Genomic DNA, 17,892 nt, shown 5'->3' with positions numbered 1-17,892 from the left:
AACATGTAGACCTCACTGAGTCTCACATTGAAAAGTCCTACGAATTCTTTGTCCCATTCATTCATCACATGGTACATAGGGTAAGAGTTATAAGTTCACTCATGCATTATTTTCTGTTGATCCTGTCGAGGAGGATCCTCAGGGATTTGGAATGAGTCAGGGTATGCATTAACAAAAGGCAAATAATTAGCATCTTCAGTCTCGAGACTGGTTTGATGCAGCTCTCTATGCATCCTGTCCTGTGCAAGCCTCTTCATCTCCAAATGATTACTGCTATCTATACTCTTCTGAATCTGCTTACTGTATTCATCTGTTGATCTCTCTCTCTTTATGATTTTTACCTCCCACACTTCCCTCCAATGCTAAATTGGTGATCCCTTGATGTCTCATAATGAGTCCTATCAACTGATCCCTCCTTTTAGTCATGTTGTGCCACGAATTTCATGTCTCCCAAATTGTGTTTAGTACCTCCTCATTTGTTACGTGATCGATCCATCTAATATTCAGCACTCTTCTGTAGTGCCACATTTCAATATCTGCTCTCTGGTCTAAACTGTTTATCATCCGCACTTCCCGAAATGGTTGCATTCCTTACAAATACTTTCAGAAAAGACTTCGTAACACTTAAATCATTTTGGATGTTAACATACATCTCCTCTTCCAAAATGCTTTCCTTGCCATTGTCTGTTTAATTTTATATCCCCACTACTTCGGCCAATGTTGGTTGTTTTGCTGCCCAAATATTAAAACCCATCTACTACTTTCAGAGTCTTGTTTCCTAATCCTGAGTCCTTTTGCTGTCTGTGACAGAGTTACTGTGATATTGGCAAACCTCAAAGATTTTATTTCTTCTCTCCGATCTTTAGTTCCCACTCCAAATTGTTCTTTGGTTTCCTTTACTGATTGTTCTGTGGTTTCCTTTCTGCTTGTTCAATGTATAGATTGAATAACATTGGGAGTAGGCTACAATCCTGTCTCACTCCCTTCTCAACCACTGTTTCCCTTTCATGCAGTCCGACTCTTACAACTGCTGTCTGGGTTCTGTTCAAGTTGCACATAGTCTTTTGCTTCCTTACCCTCTGCTACATTGTCAAAAACTTTTTTTTAAGTCTACAAATGCTATAGGTTTGCCTCTCCTTAACCTATTTTCAAAGATAAGTCATAGGGTCAGTATTGTGCCCATGTTCTTACATTTATCCAGAATTGAAATTGATCTTCCCCATGGACAGCTACTACCAGTTTACTATTCTTCTGTATAAAATTCACAATTGTATTTTCCTGCCATGACTTATAAAAGTGGTAGTTTGGTAAATTTCACACCAGTCAGTATGTGCTTTCTTTTGAATTGAAATTATTATATTCTTCTTGACATCTGAGAGTATTTTGACTGTCTCATACATCTTGCACACCAGATGGAAGAGTTTTGTCATAGCTGACTTTCCCACGGCCACCAATAGTTCTGACGGAATGTTGTCTACTCATGGGGCCCTGTCTTTCAGTGCCCTGTCGAATTCTTCTCACAGTATCATATCTCCCATCTCATGTTCATCAATGTACTCTTCCATTTGTATAAGATTGCCTTCAAGTTCATCTCCATTGTATGGACCCTCTATATACTCTTTCCACCTTTCAGCTTTCCTTTCTTTGCTGAGGAGTGTTTTTCCATTTGAGCTTTTTTCCCCAAAAGCCTCTGTAATTTTCCTTTAGGTAGTATTTACCTTTCCCCAAGTGGTACATGCTTGTAAATCATGTTTGTAAAATTAAAACAATTGCAGCCCTTGGTCACGAAAGTGAAGTCTTTTTGACCTAGGTTTTGGCCACTTCTAAGAGTGCCTTCATCAGAAATAAAATATTTAAGACTGACATGTCACGTATAAAATAAATATGAAGCTATAACGCTAACGGTAGTCTGATGCTACCGCAGCTCGACATGTGGTGCAGCCATTAGTGGCCTGTCTCTGTTTTCTATTGTAATACTTTGTGACTAAAGCGTTATCGCTTCATATTTATTTTATATGTAACATGCCAGTTTTAAATGTTTTATTTCTGGTGAAGGCACACTTAAAAGTGGCCAAAACCTAGGTCAAAAAGACATCATTTTCATGACTGAGGGCTGCAATTGTTTTAATTTTTCCTTCTAATGGTCGCTGACAACGCATCCATGTTTAAAGTATTATGTTTGTCCTGTAACCATTCCTCTTTGCCCATTTGCACTTCCTGTCGTCTCATTTTTTTAGACATTCGCATCCCCTTTCACCCCTTGATCTGCTGCATTTTTATATTTACTCCTTGCATCAGTTTAATTCAGTATCTCTTGTGTTATTCAAGAATTTCTACCAAACCTTGTCATATCTCACAGCTGCCCATTCATCTTGTGCTTTATTCCTTTCCACCATTCTAGTCAGTTATTGCCTAATTCTCTCCCTGAAACTCTCAATAACCTCTAGTGCATCAACTTATCCACGTTCTATGTCCTTAATTTCATTTGTATTTGCAATTTCATCAGTTTTAATCTAAATTTCATAATGAATAAATTGTGGTTGAAGTCCACATCTGCCCTTGGAAATGTTTTATGATTTACAATCTGCTTATATGAATTAAATTTAATGTAGAAGGAAATTCATTGGCACTTCACATTCTGTAAATCCCATCATGGAGCAAAATCTTCAGGGACGTGGAAGAAGTTGAGACGCACACTAACCGGTAAAAGTGACTACCGCAGTATATTTTTGTAAAGTGTAAAGTATACCAATAACAAACTGTGACTGTTGCTGATGTCTCAGAAATAGTTGCAGGAATTGCTTTGTATATCTGTTCGAGGTCTCAGTCTCCACTATGCTTTGCCCAAGACCCACCTGCTCTGTCCCTGTGTTGTCCAGTTAACTCTTTGTACAGTCTTATCTCCACAGTCTCCAACTTCCACTGTTTTATCTTGCCCTTCCAACCCCAGTCCACTTCATCACCTGCCACACACAACTCCTTGTGCCTGTGCTAGGGCAAGTTAACGAACTTGCCTGTGCTAGGGCAAGTTAACCAATTCCACATTGTTATCCCCATCTGCCAGCTCTAAGCCTCCTCTCCCTTTATTCGTCTTTTCCCCTACCTGCCTCCTTACATCTGTTGCCAACTCCACCCAATACAGCAACTCACCCCTGTCGAACTGTAATGTTAGGATAATATAGTTGGCCAAGAAAATGGAGATGTACAGAATTTTTTTTTAATTTTTATTATTATTATTATTATTATTATTATTTAATCCTTTAGCTGTGAAGGAGGACATTGTCTGAAAATTCAGCAACATTTTAAATCTGGTTTATGCATCTGTCAACCACTCAATGCTTCAAGTGTATGGTGAGTGGTCATCTTTATTCTTTCTGCTACGTATTAGGAGAAAAAAGTGGCTTTGAAAAAATCTACTGCTCCTATTAAACTACTGAAATAATTTTGGGTACTGGGCTACATCCCTGCAACTATTGCAGCTGAATGGCAGTGAACTGCTCTGAAGAGGGCTGCAGCAAGTTGGTCAAATAATCAGTAATTTAGCTGCTTAGTAGTTACAGTGACACAGACCAACACCTAAAATTGTTGTATCCAAAATGGCTCCAGCAATGGAAGCCTACAAAAGCATATTCAGACAATGCATTTGTGTAACTTTACACATCACAGTTGTTGTGACGTGCCGATCTTTCCACGTACCGCTGCGCAGTTATGCGCGTCCTCTACATGCGGCGTGTCTGCCAGCCATGCAGCAGCAACGCCACCTAAGCGGCCAGCCAGCCAGCGGCTGCTAGACTTGGACTTAGTTATGGTTTGACTGTTAAAGTGACACACGTCTTACTCTGTTTACTTGATCTGTGACTTTCTTGAAGTTATAACAACAGTATAATAGGCAGTCTACTGACAAGGTCAAGGTCTGTTATGTACAAGTGTTACAGATAGCTGAATCTGTATAAGTGAGTCTAGATACTTTGATAAATTTACTATGGGTGTTTGATAGGATATTACTTTATTTTGTTGTAGAATATATGGGTTTTCAATTTTTTACCTGATATTTATTGGAAACTCTGACTGACTTTGGCATCATCATAGAAGACTCCATTCTGAACTCTGGAGAGGGATGTATAGTGCATATAGAAAGCCTTTACTTTGAGAAAAATCTGCTGCCTCCTCAGTTATATAAATTAGTTGTCGTTATTTTCTTTGGTAGCTTAATATTTACTTCACTACAATGATATATTTCCAAGAAAATATTTTTTATAATGCTACTGATGATGCACATTGACAATGAACAGTGCTGTTTTTACTGGGCCCATAACGGTAATTTTTAATACTAGTCAATCAGCTACTTTGATGGAGAAGTGGCTAATGAAGTGTTTTTAAAATATTTATTTGAAAATTTGATTAATGTACTTTGGAGAGGGGTCTCGGGGAGGAAGATTACATAATAATAGTAGGGGGTGCATGCAAGAGGTTGACCTGTAACCTAACTATATACAGGGTTATTACAAATGATTGAAGCGATTTCACAGCTCTACAATAACTTTATTATTTGAGATATTTTCACAATGCTTTGCACACACATACAAAAACACAAAGTTTTTTTTGGCATTCACAAATGTTCGATATGTGACCCTTTAGTGATTCGGCAGACATCAAGCCGATAATCAAGTTCCTCCCACACTCGGTGCAGCATGTCCCCATCAATGAGTTCGAAAGCATCATTGATGCAAGCTCGCAGTTCTGGCACGTTTCTTGGTAGAGGAGGTTTAAACACTGAATCTTTCACATAACCCCACAGAAAGAAATCGCAAGGGGTTAAGTCGGGAGAGCGTGGAGGCCATGACATGAATTGCTGATCATGATCTCCACCACGACCGATCCATCGGTTTTCCAATCTCCTGTTTAAGAAATGCCGAACATCATGATGGAAGTGCGGTGGAGCACCATCCTGTTGAAAGATGAAGTCGGCGCTGTCGGTCTCCAGTTGTGGCATGAGCCAATTTTCCAGCATGTCCAGATACACGTGTCCTGTAACGTTTTTTTCGCAGAAGAAAAAGGGGCCGTAAACTTTAAACCGTGAGACTGCGCAAAACACGTTAACTTTTGGTGAATTGCGAATTTTCTGCATGAATGCGTGAGGATTCTCTACCGCCCAGATTCGCACATTGTGTCTGTTCACTTCACCATTAAGAAAAAATGTTGCTTCTTCACTGAAAACAAGTTTTGCACTGAACGCATCCTCTTTCATGAGCTGTTGCAACCGCGCCGAAAATTCAAAGCGTTTGACTTTGTCATTGGGTGTCAGGGCTTGTAGCAATTGTAAGCGGTAAGGCTTCTGCCTTATCCTTTTCCGTAAGATTTTCCAAACCGTAGGCTGTGGTACGTTTAGCTCCCTGCTTGCTTTATTCGTCAACTTCCGGGGGCTATCGTGAAACTTGCCCACACGCGTTCAACCGTTTCTTCGCTCACTGCAGGCCGACCCGTTGATTTCCCCTTACAGAGGCATCCAGAAGCTTTAAACTGCGCATACCATCGCTGAATGGAGTTAGCAGTTGGTGGATCTTTGTTGAACTTCGTCCTGAAGTGTCGTTGCACTGTTATGACTGACTGATGTGAGTGCATTTCAAGCACGACATACGCTTTCTCGGCTCCTGTCGCCATTTTGTCTCACTGCGCGCTCGAGCGCTCTGGCGGCAGAAACCTGAAGTGCGGCTTCAGCCGAACAAAACTTTGAGTTCTTCTACGTATATGTAGTGTGTCGTGACCATATGTCAATGAATGGAGCTACAGTGAATTTATGAAATCGCTTCAATCATTTGTAATAGCCCTGTATTTTAGGATGCTCTGTGATGCGAGTCCAGTGTGCTAACATGTAATGTGGAGTCGACAAGGATTGGGATTGGTACGGGATTTACCCTTGTTCTTAACCTATGGAATGATCTTCTAGTGATTTAAAAAGGCTGTTCAAAAACTGTAATATGTGCTCATGGCACAAGCATACTAATCAACCTTAAAAAAACAGTTCAGTGGAACTGGACTGCAAGTGCTCCAAGCTAACATTTTTCACAAAAACTCACATTATGTGATTCAGACAATCGGCAATGACCTATTAACACCAGAGTAGACATTAACAGTTGTATGTTAAATAAAACACTCAGTATAGTACCCCAAGAAAGTATGATAGGTCTGTTACTGTCTATGTCTAAATGATACAGCTGATAACGCTGGAAACTTTATGAGGTGGTTTGGAGATGATGTGGTTCCCCTCAAGAAGGCAGTAATGACCAAAGTCAGTTGCAAACTACATGAAAACATGCAGAGGATTGATGAATTGCACAGGGACTGGCAGTTAATGCTAAACATAAATAAATGTAACATACTGCACATACATGGGAGTGGAAATCCACAATTGTATATTTACAAATTGCTGGAAACTGTAACAACTGTGAAGTATTTAGGAGTAACCATCTGAGCAACCTGGAATGACCACATATAACTAGCAGTAGAAAAAGCAGATCCCAGACTGATATTCATAGGGAAAATCTTAAGGAAATGTGACTCCTCCGCAAAAGAAGTGGCTTGCAAAGCACTGGTTCAACCAATACTTGAGCACTGCTGTTCAGTCTGGGACACTTACCTAGTTGGATCTACAGAAGACAGGGATAAGTTCCAACAAAGAATGGCACATTTCATCACAGGATCGTTTAATTGGCTTGAGACATTCAACATACTCAAGTGCCAGACACTACAAGAGAGGTGTTGTGGATGATGGAGAGTTTTACTTCTGAAATTTTGAGTGTGTATGTTCCAGAAAAACTCTGACAACATATTATATCATCCCATGTCTCATGAAATGACCACAATTTGAAAATTTGAGAAATTAGAGTTAATATGGAGGTTTACCAATGATCGTGGTATCTATGCACCATTTGCAAAGAATCAGGGAAGGGGGATTTAGATAGTTACTGCCAACACCATTAGCTGGCTGCAGAATGTCGATGTAAATGTAGATTTTTGCAACCCAGTTCAATAACAGGTTAAATGATGTCAATACGTAGGCAATCAACTTAGGTCTGCATATTTTTCTGCAAAAAGTTTCTCTCATTTTATTGATTGAAGACAAGACTGTTGGCATATTTTGCATGTTTCCATTCCATTTTGTCATGGAATTACTTTCTGGCACCAACTTACATAAAATTTTTATTCAGCAGAAGTATTGTTTTAGATTAGATTTACTTTCATTCCAATTGATCCGTAGTGAGGAGGTCCTCCAGGATGTGGAACATGTCATAAAAACAATACATGACAAATATTTACAACTGTAGTCATGTCCTAGTTCATGAACCACGGGCAACGTATGAGTGGCCAAGTAAGTGGTCCCGACAGTCAGGATACCAGCTACTTTGGAATAAAGCTGGGCATCTCAGACATATTCTGAGTCGTGGTCACCTTTGTGCTCATACGGCAAAGACTACCAAATCCACTGGTTAGTCCCTCAACCGTTAGGGGTAAAACCCAATGGGACTCGGGGCAAGTAAGGCTAGCAACCTGCTTCCCTGGTACTTTAAATATGATGCTGGCAACAATCAGAGCAAAATGCCTCGGACCTTTGGAGGTGACGTAGTCCCACCTCTAACTGACAAACCAGGGACTCCTAAGATACGACTTGGCAAACAAATGGTAATGAGATGGGGACCTATTAATATCAATGGGGGCTACTCTGGGAAGAAGGTAGAGCTGGCAGAGGCTGCAAGTAAGATGGGGCTGGACATTTTAGCTGTTAGTGACATTCGGGTAAAGGGTGAGAAAGAAGAGGAAGTGGGAGAATACAAGGTCTACCTGTCAGGAGTCAAAGCATGAATAGCACAATGGGGTGTAGGGCTTTACATCAGGAAAGAAATGGAACCCAGTTGCAATAAGGTATGTAAACGAACGACTGATGTGGATAGATTTGACAGTGTCCAGCAAGAAAATTAGGATTGTGTCAGTATATTCACATTGTGAAGGGACAGATCAAGATAAGATGAATAGTTTTTATGAGGCACTCAGTGATGTAGTTGTTAGAGTAAAGGACAAGGACAGTGTTCTGCTCATGGGTGATTTTAATGCCAGGATTGGAAATCGAACAGAAGGGTATGAAAAGGTTATGGGTAAATTTGGAGAGGATATGGAGGCCAACAGGAACGGGAAACAACTCTAGGATTTCTGTGCCAGTATGGGCCTAGTAATCACAAACTTCTTTTTTAAACATAAGAACATTCACCGGTTTACTTGGGAAGGCAGGGGAACCAGATCTGTCATTGACTATATAATAACAGATCAGGAATTCAGGAAGGCTCTGAGGGACACACGTGTATTCAGGAGATTCTTTGATGACACTGATCATTATTTAATCTGCAGTGAAATTGGGATTGTGAGGCCGAAAGTGCAGGAGGTCAGGTCCATATATAGGAGGATAAGAGTGGAGAAACTTCAGGATAAGGAAATCGGGCACAAGTACATAACAGCGATCTCAGAAAGGTACCAGTTAGTTGAATGTAGTCAATTACAGTCATTGGAAAAGGAATGGATAAGGTACAGGGACACAGTACTAGAAGTGGCTAAAGAATGTCTTGGAACAGTAGTGTGTAAAAGTAGGATGAAGCAAACAGCTTGGTGGAATGACACAGTCAAGGCAGCCTGTAAAAGGAAAAAGAAGGCGTATCAAAAATGTCTACATACTAGAACTCACGTAGACAGAGAAAGTTATGTTGAAGAAAGAAACAAAGCCAAACAGACAATTGTAGCATCCAAGAAGAAATCTTGGGAAGACTTTGGAAACAGGTTGGAGACTATGGGTCAAGCTGCTGGAAAACCATTGTGGAGTGTAATTAACAGTCTTCGAGAGGGAGGTAAGAAGGAAATGACAAGTATTTTGGACAGGTCAGGAAAACTGCTGGTGAATCCTGTGGATGCCTTGGGCAGATGGAGGGAATATTTTGAAGAGTTGCTCAATGTAGGTGAAAATACGATCAGTAATGTTTCAGATTTCGAGGTAGAATGGGATAGGCATGATGGAAATAGGATCACATTTGAGGAAGTGGAGAAAATGGTCAATAGATTGCAGTGCAATAAAGCAGCTGGGGTGGATGAAATTAAGTCGGAACTCATCAAATACAGTGGAATGTCAGGTCTTAAATGGCTACACAGGATAATTGAAATGACCTGGGAGTCGGGACAGGTTCCATCAGACTGGACAAAAGCAGTAATCACTCCAATCTTTAAACATAGAAACAGAAAAGATTGTAACAACTGCAGAGGTATCTCTTTAATCAGCATTGTGGGTAAAATCTTCTCAGGTATTGTTGAAAGGAAAGTGTGAGTATTAGTTGAGGACCAATTGGATGAAAATCAGTGTGCGTTTAGGCCTCTTAGAGGTGGTCAGGACCAGATCTTTAGCTTACGGCAAATAATGGAGAAGTGTTATGAGTGGAACAGGGAATTGTACCTATGCTTTATAGATCTAGGAAAGGAATATGACCGGGTTCCTAGGAGGAAGTTATCGTCTGTTCTACGAGATTATGGAATAGGAGGCAAACTTTTGCAAGCAATTAAAGGTCTTTACATGGATAGTCAGGCAGCAGTTAGAGTTGACGGCAAATTGAGTTCATGGTTCAGAGTAGTTTCAGGGGTAAGACAAGGCTGCAACCTGTCTCCACTGTTGTTCATATTATTTATGGATCATATGTTGAAAAACAATAGACTGGCTGGGTGAGATCAAGATATGTGAACACAAAATAAGCAGTCTTGCATATGTGGATGACTTAGTTGTGATAGCAGATTCGATTGAAAGTTTGCAAAGTAATATTTCAGAGCTAGATCAGAAATGTAAGGACTATGGTATGAAGATTAGCATCTCCAAAACGAAAGTAATGTCAGTGGGAAATAAATATAAACGGATTGAGTGCCAAATAGGAGGAACAAAGTTAGAACAGGTGGACGGTTTCAAGTACTTAGGATGCATATTCTCACAGGATGGCAACATAGTGAAAGAACTGGAAGCGAGGTGTAGCAAAGCTAATGCAGTGAGCGCTCAGCTACGATCTACTCTCTTCTGCAAGAAGGAAGTCAGTACCAAGACTAAGTTATCTGTGCACCGTTCAATCTTTTGACCAACTTTGTTGTATGGGAGCAAAAGCTGGGTGGATTCAGGTTACCTTATCAACAAGGTTGAGGTTACAGATATGAAAGTAGCTAGGATGATTGCAGGTACTAGTAGATGGGAACAATGGCAGGAGGGTGTCCACAATGAGGAAATCAAAGAAAAACTGGGAATGAACTCTATAGATGTAGCAGTCAGGGCAAACAGGCTTAGATGGTGGGGTCATGTTACACGCATGGGAGAAGCAAGGTTACCCAAGAGACTCATGGGTTCAGCAGTAGAGGATAGGAGGAGTCGGGGCAGACTAAGGAGAAGGTACCTGGATTCGGTTAAGAATGATTTTGAAGTAATAGGTTTAACATCAGAAGAGCCACCAATGTTAGCACTGAATAGGGGATCGTGGAGGAATTTTATAAGGGGGCTATGCTCCAGGCTGAACGCTGAAAGGGATAATCAGTCTTAAATGATGATGATGATGATGATGATGATGATGATGATGATGATGATGATGACAGATAAGCTAATGTACCATTCCACAGGTGCCAAGTGGAGTGATAATCATTTTTTTAATGAACACTATATGAAAGAGTCATTTTACAAATACTAATACGCTGAATTTAAAATTAAAATGTTTTTTTATTTATTTATAAGGCAATAAACATGTAATATGTAATACAACTACTATAATACTTATTTACAATGAACACATTACTCCACTGAAATGATGCAGAAGTTTTATATATATATATATATATATATATATATATATATATATATATATATATATATAAACCATCCTTGTAACCATTGATGCCACTTCCTTATACACAAATATTCCGCATGTCCAGGGCCTCGCTGCGATGGAGCACTTCCTTTCACGCCGATCACCTGCCGCCCTACCTAAAACCTCTTTCCTCATTACCTTAGCCAGCTTCATCCTGACCCACAACTTCTTCACTTTTGAAGGCCAGACATACCAACAATTAAAGGGAACAGCCATGGGTACCAGGATGGCCCCCTCGTATGCCAACCTATTCATGGGTCGCTTAGAGGAAGCCTTCTTGGTTACCCAGGCCTGCCAACCCGAAGTTTGGTACAGATTTATTGATGACATTTTCATGATCTGGACTCACAGTGAAGAAGAACTCCAGAATTTCCTCTCCAACCTCAACTCCTTTGGTTCCATCAGATCCACCTGGTCCCACTCCAAATCCCATGCCACTTTCCTTGACGTTGACCTCCACCTGTCCAATGGCCAGCTTCACACGTCCGTCCACATCAAACCCACCAACAAGCAACAGTACCTCCATTATGACAGCTGCCACCCGTTCCACATCAAACGGTCCCTTCCCTACAGCCTAGGTCTTCGTGGCAAACGAATCTGCTCCAGTCCGGAATCCTTGAACCACTACACCAACAACCTGAAAACAGCTTTTGCATCCCATAACTACCCTCCCGACCTGGTACACAAGCAAATAACCAGAGCCACTTCCTCATCTCCTCAAACCCGGAACCTTCCACAGAAGAACCCCAAAAGTGCCCCACTTGTGACAGGATACTTTCCGGGACTGGATCAGATTCTGAATGTGGCTCTCCAGCAGGGATACGACTTCCTCAAATCCTGCCCTGAAATGAGATCCATCCTTCATGAAATCCTCCCCACTCCACCAAGAGTGTCTTTCCGCCGTCCACCTAACCTTCGCAACCTTTTAGTTCATCCCTATGAAATCCCCAGACCACCTTCCCTACCCTCTGGCTCCTACCCCTGTAACCGCCCCCGGTGTAAAACCTGTCCCATGCACCCTCCCACCACCACCTACTCCAGTCCTGTAACCCGGAAGGTGTACACGATCAAAGGCAGAGCCACGTGTGAAAGCACCCACGTGATTTACCAACTGACCTGCCTACACTGTGAAGCGTTCTATGTGGGAATGACCAGCAACAAACTGTCCATTCGCATGAATGGACACAGGCAGACAGTGTTTGTTGGTAATGAGGATCACCCTGTGGCTAAACATGCCTTGGTGCACGGCCAGCACATCTTGGCACAGTGTTACACCGTCCGGGTTATCTGGATACTTCCCACTAACACCAACCTGTCAGAACTCCGGAGATGGGAACTTGCCCTTCAGCATATCCTCTCTTCTCGCTATCCGCCAGGCCTCAATCTCCGCTAATTTCTAATTTCAATTTGCCGCCGCTCGTACCTCACCTGTCTTTCAACATCATCTTTGCCTCTGTACATCCGCCCCGACTGACATCTCTGCCCAAACTCTTTGCCTTTACAAATGTCTGCTTGTGTCTGTGTATATGAGGATGGATATGTGTGTGTGTGCGAGTGTATACCTGTCCTTTTTTCCCTCCTTTTTTCCCCCTAAGGTAAGTCTTTCCGCTCCCGGGATTGGAATGACTCCTTACCCTCTCCCTTAAAACCCAAATCCTTTTGTCTTTCCCTCTCCTTCCCTCTTTCCTGACGAGGCAACCATTGGTTGCGAAAGCTAGATTTTGTGTGTATGTTTGTGTTTGTCTGTGTGTCTATCGACCTGCCAGCGCTTTTGTTTGGTAAGTCTCATCATCTTTCTTTTTATATATATATATATATATATATATATATATATATATATATATATATATATATATATATATATATATATATATATATATATATATATATATATATATATATATATATATATATATATGGTTATAATAGAAGGAAACATTCCACGAAGGAAAAATATATCTAAAAACAAAGATGATGTGACTTACCAAATGAAAGTGCTGGCAGGTCGACAGACACACAAACGAACACAAACATACACACAAAATTCAAGCTTTCGCAACAAACTGTTGCCTCATCAGGAAAGAGGGAAGGAGAGGGAAAGACGAAAGGATGTGGGTTTTAAGGGAGAGGGTAAGGAGTCATTCCAGTCCCGGGAGCGGAAAGACTTACCTTAGGGGGAAAGAAGGACGGGTACACACTCGCACACACACACATATCCATCCACACATATACAGACACAAGCAGACAAAGACAACTGTAACATTCATAAAAGTAAGTTCACAACAACATGCTGAAAAGTTATGTTTTCAAATTTTTCATGCAAAAACTATTAAAGCTTTTTAAATAAAACAAACGTGTTTAAACTTCTACATCTTTATTCTTCATGTCTACATATTTATTTCTCAACATAGTCTCGAGGGGGACAAGTTTGTTGATACCGTCGCTGTAGAATGTTTGACTTTGGTGACAAATCCACAACCTCACCTCTGCTTGCACCATTTCATCACTATCAAAGTGAAGTCCTCAAAGGTGTTCTTTAGGTTTTTGAATCAGATGAAAATTGGATGGGGCCAAGTTGGGACTGATAGAGGATGACCAATGGCAGTGAACCCAAGGTGTCAGATTGTTGCAGATGTTGCAGTGTGTGGTCTGGCATTGTCTTGCTGCAGGAGAGACTGCTTCATGTGTGGACAAACTCTTCAAATTCAGGCTCTCAGCTTTCTGAGTGTCTCACAGCGCAGTGCAGAGTTTATGGTGTGCCTGTAGGCATGAATTCCAAATGCACACGCTTTGAACATGTATCCCAGAACATTGTGAGCATGGTTATGCTTGCTGGTGTGAACTATTTTGATGTTGGTGCTCCTTTATGATGGAACTCAATTAATGCTCTCTTCGTTTCAGGGTCAAAATGTTGAACTCGGCTTTCATCACCTATTGAAATGTTGTGCTCAAAATGCAAAAGAAATTGTTGACAGGTGTCCAGTCTCTTCTGTTTTTATGTCAGAAGCTTTCATGGTACCCACCACAGACAGTTTTCTGTACCGCAGTTTGGCTATGATGGCTTGTACAGGCTCTCATGGTGTGCTGCACTTACTTGAGAACTGTGGCTGTGTTATCTGTTGATTTTCTCTGACGAGTTCATCGAAACCAATTCCAGTGAGTCTTGTCGGTTGCCACATGCAATCATCCACTCTGAGCTCTGTCACATACATTGAGATTAGGACCACATTTCCTTTATTATTAGTGTGAACAACTCAACACTGCACGTTACTGATGTTGGTACAATCATCACTGTACCCAGCTTTCATGCCTCTGTGGATTTCAGTTGGAGGCACATTTTTTGCAGGTAGAAAATTGATTACTGCACGCTGTTACTCTTGCACCTTTGTAGTTACACTACCTGTTGCCATATTACGTGCTACAATTTGTAGCCCTCTAGTGGCAGAAGGTTGCATCATGTATCAGCGAATCAGGAAAGTAGACGGAGTAATATGCTTGACGTGTAATACCTCTAACGATATTGAGAACAGAATAAAAAATTCAGAGGCATTACTTTCACCCTTGTAGGATGAAAATTGCAGCAGGATGGTGCAGTTATGGTCCCAGGAACTAAACTTATCATTTTTTTATCATTTGTACATACATACATACAGTGTGTGAAGAATGACCACTGTGTATGTGTTAATTAGCATTTTAATTAGTCTAATATTGTCCCTATGTGAGTGATAGTATCTTTGAAGTGGTATGTGAGAACTCACTTGCAAGTAAACAAGGAACAAAACATTTATTAATAACAATAGAAAAGCCACACATGAGCTACACACAAGAAAAAGTCACAACAACCTCTGTTGACAGAGATAACTGTCTCTGTTTGTCCCCTTAAGTTGTCTAAGCAGGGATTGTAATTGTTGTAGCAGACAAGTTTACTGACTCTGAACAGGTTATGTCCAGAAAGACCACAGGATAGGGCTGTTGTCACAGGACACAGCACAATAACAAGCTGTAGAATAGCAGAGTCCTGTTGTCAGTGCTGCATGACAAGACACAGTGTAGATGGCCAGTGGCCTGAGGCAGGCTGCATAGGTGGTGTTCTCCGGGCTGGTGAGCCAGCTTAACTACCAGACACTGGCATCCTAAATACAGTGCTGGCTGAAGAAACTGTCACAGATTATTAGTGGCCACACAATAGGGTAGAAGTAAATAGGTCCGCACTAGCTGTGGCTCCCAGGGGTGATGAGGTTGCTGCCTGTGACAAGGCAATTGCCCTGGATCCCAACAGTGACACCTTGAGTTGCACATGTCAACAATTAGTAGTTGTTGCTGTTTGGATCTCACTTTCGTTTAGCACTCATTGTTGTGGCCCCTAAGAGCTCTTGTATTGGCTACCTGTGACGCTGTCCAGCTATGTTGGTGGACTTTATGTCCAGACACAGTACTGTTCCTAGATTGCTGATTTAATACTGTTTCTCTTTCTCAGACCATTGTAAGTTGGTTGTTGTGAAATAGTGGACTTCAGTGTTCAGGTGTCTGCCATCTCCAGATTTACAGCACTTTTGTGACACTTACCTGTGAGTGACACAAATCTGTCAACATTTGTATGTTAAATCTATTTTAATACAGGCAGTACCTGTGGACTTATTGCAGGGTTTGAGATCTTCATTTTCAGTTAAGGTCATCATCATCATCATCATTTAAGACTGATTATGCCTTTCAGCGTTGTCTGGAGCATAGCCCCCCTTATATAGTTCCTCCATGATCTCCTATTCAGTGCTAACATTGGTGCCTCTTCTGATGTTATACCTATTACTTCAAAATCATTCTTAACCGAATCCAGGTACCTTCACCTCGGTCTGCCTCGACTCCTCCTACCCTCTACTGCTGAATCTCTTGGGTAACCTTGCTTCTCCCATGCGTGTAACATGACCCCACCATCTAAGCCTGTTTGCCCTGACTGCTACATCTATAGAGTTCATTCCCAGTTTTTCTTTGATTTCCTCATTGTGGACACCCTCCTGCCATTGTTCCCATCTACTAGTACCTGCAATCATCCTAGCTACTTTCATATCCATAACCTCAACCTTGTTGATAAGGTAACCTGAATCCACCCAGCTTTCGCTCCCATACAACAAAGTTGGTCGAAAGATTGAACGGTGCACAGATAACTTAGTCTTGGTACTGACTTCCTTCTTGCAGAAGAGAGTAGATCGTAGCTGAGCGCTCACTGCATTAGCTTTGCTACACCTCGCTTCCAGTTCTTTCATTATGTTGCCGTCCTGTGAGAATATGCATCCTAAGTACTTGAAACCGTCCACCTGTTCTAACTTTGTTCCTCCTATTTGGCACTCAATCCGTTTATATTTATTTCCCACTGACATTACTTTCGTTTTGGAGATGCTAATCTTCATACCATAGTCCTTACATTTCTGATCTAGCTCTGAAATATTACTTTGCAAACTTTCAATCGAATCTGCCATCACAACTAAGTCATCCGCATATGCAAGACTGCTTATTTTGTGTTCACATATCTTAATCTCACCCAGCCAGTCTATTGTTTTCAACATATGATCCATAAATAATATGAACAACAATGGAGACAGGTTGCAGCCTTGTCTTACCCCTGAAACTACTCTGAACCAGGAACTCAATTTACCGTCAACTCTAACTGCTGCCTGACTATCCATGTAAAGGCCTTTAATTGCTTGCAAAAGTTTGCCTCCTATTCCATAATCTTGTAGAACAGACAATAACTTCCTCCTAGGCACCCGGTCATATGCCTTTTCTAGATCTACAATTCCCTGTTCCAGTCATAACACTTCTCCATTATTTGCCGTAAGCTAAAGATCTGGTCCTGACAACCTCTAAGAGGCCTAAACGCACACTGATTTTCATCCAATTGGTCCTCAACTAATACTCGCACTTTCCTTTCAACAATACCTGAGAAGATTTTACCCACAACACTGATTAAAGAGATACCTCTGTAGTTGTTACAATCTTTTCTGTTTCCATGTTTAAAGATTGGTGTGATTACTGCTTTTGTCCAGTCTGATGGAACCTGTCCTGACTCCCAGGCCATTTCAATTATCCTGTGTAGCCATTTAAGACCTGACATTCCACTGCATTTGATGAGTTCCGACTTAATTTCATCCACCCCAGCCGCTTTATTGCACTGCAATCTATTGACCATTTTTTCCACTTCCTCAAATGTGATGCTATTTCCATTATCATTCCTATCCCATTCTACCTCAAAATCTGAAACATTACTGATCGCATTTTCACCTACATTGAGCAACTCTTCAAAATATTCCCTCCATCTGCCCAAGGCATCCACAGGATTCACCAGCAGTTTTCCTGACCTGTTCAAAATACTTGTCATTTCCTTCTTCCTTCCCTTTCGAAGACTGCTAATTACACTCCACAATGGTTTTCCAGCAGCTTGACCCATAGTCTCCAACCTGTTTCCAAAGTCTTCCCACGATTGCTTCTTTGATGCTGCAATTATCTGTTTGGCTTTGTTTCTTTCTTCAACATAACTTTCTCTGTCTACCTGGGTTCTGGTATGTAGCCATTTTTGATACACCTTCTTTTTCCTTTTACAGGCTGCCTTGACTGTATCATTCCACCAAGCTGTTTGCTTCATCCTACTTTTACACACTACTGTTCCAAGACATTCTTTAGCCACTTCTAGTACTGTGTCCCTGTACCTTGTCCATTCCTTTTCCAATGACTGTAATTGACCACATTCAACTAACTGGTACCTTTCTGAGATCGCTGTTATGTACTTGTGCCTGAATTCCTTATCCTGAAGTTTCTCCGCCGGCCGAAGTGGCCGTGCGGTTAAAGGCGCTGCAGTCTGGAACCGCAAGACCGCTACGGTCGCAGGTTCGAATCCTGCCTCGGGCATGGATGTTTGTGATGTCCTTAGGTTAGTTAGGTTTAACTAGTTCTAAGTTCTAGGGGACTGATGACC

At 41.3% G+C, this 17,892-nt stretch overlaps 1 protein-coding gene across 1 annotated transcript in view; it reads left to right on the top strand.

Annotated features, from left to right (window-relative positions):
* Positions 1-2,678: 2,678 nt before the first annotated feature.
* Positions 2,679-17,892, top strand: part of LOC126100920 (F-box/LRR-repeat protein 7-like) — a 59,080-nt gene continuing 43,866 nt past the window's right edge. The window contains exons 1-2 of the mRNA XM_049911587.1: positions 2,679-2,703; positions 3,265-3,351. The gene's annotated coding sequence lies outside the window, so the exon portion shown is untranslated. The remainder of the gene's footprint in view (positions 2,704-3,264; positions 3,352-17,892) is intronic.

Source organism: Schistocerca cancellata, chromosome 9 (genome assembly GCF_023864275.1).
Source record: "Schistocerca cancellata isolate TAMUIC-IGC-003103 chromosome 9, iqSchCanc2.1, whole genome shotgun sequence".
Lineage (NCBI taxonomy): Eukaryota > Metazoa > Arthropoda > Insecta > Orthoptera > Acrididae > Schistocerca > Schistocerca cancellata.
This window is presented reverse-complemented; position numbering and strand designations above follow the sequence as displayed.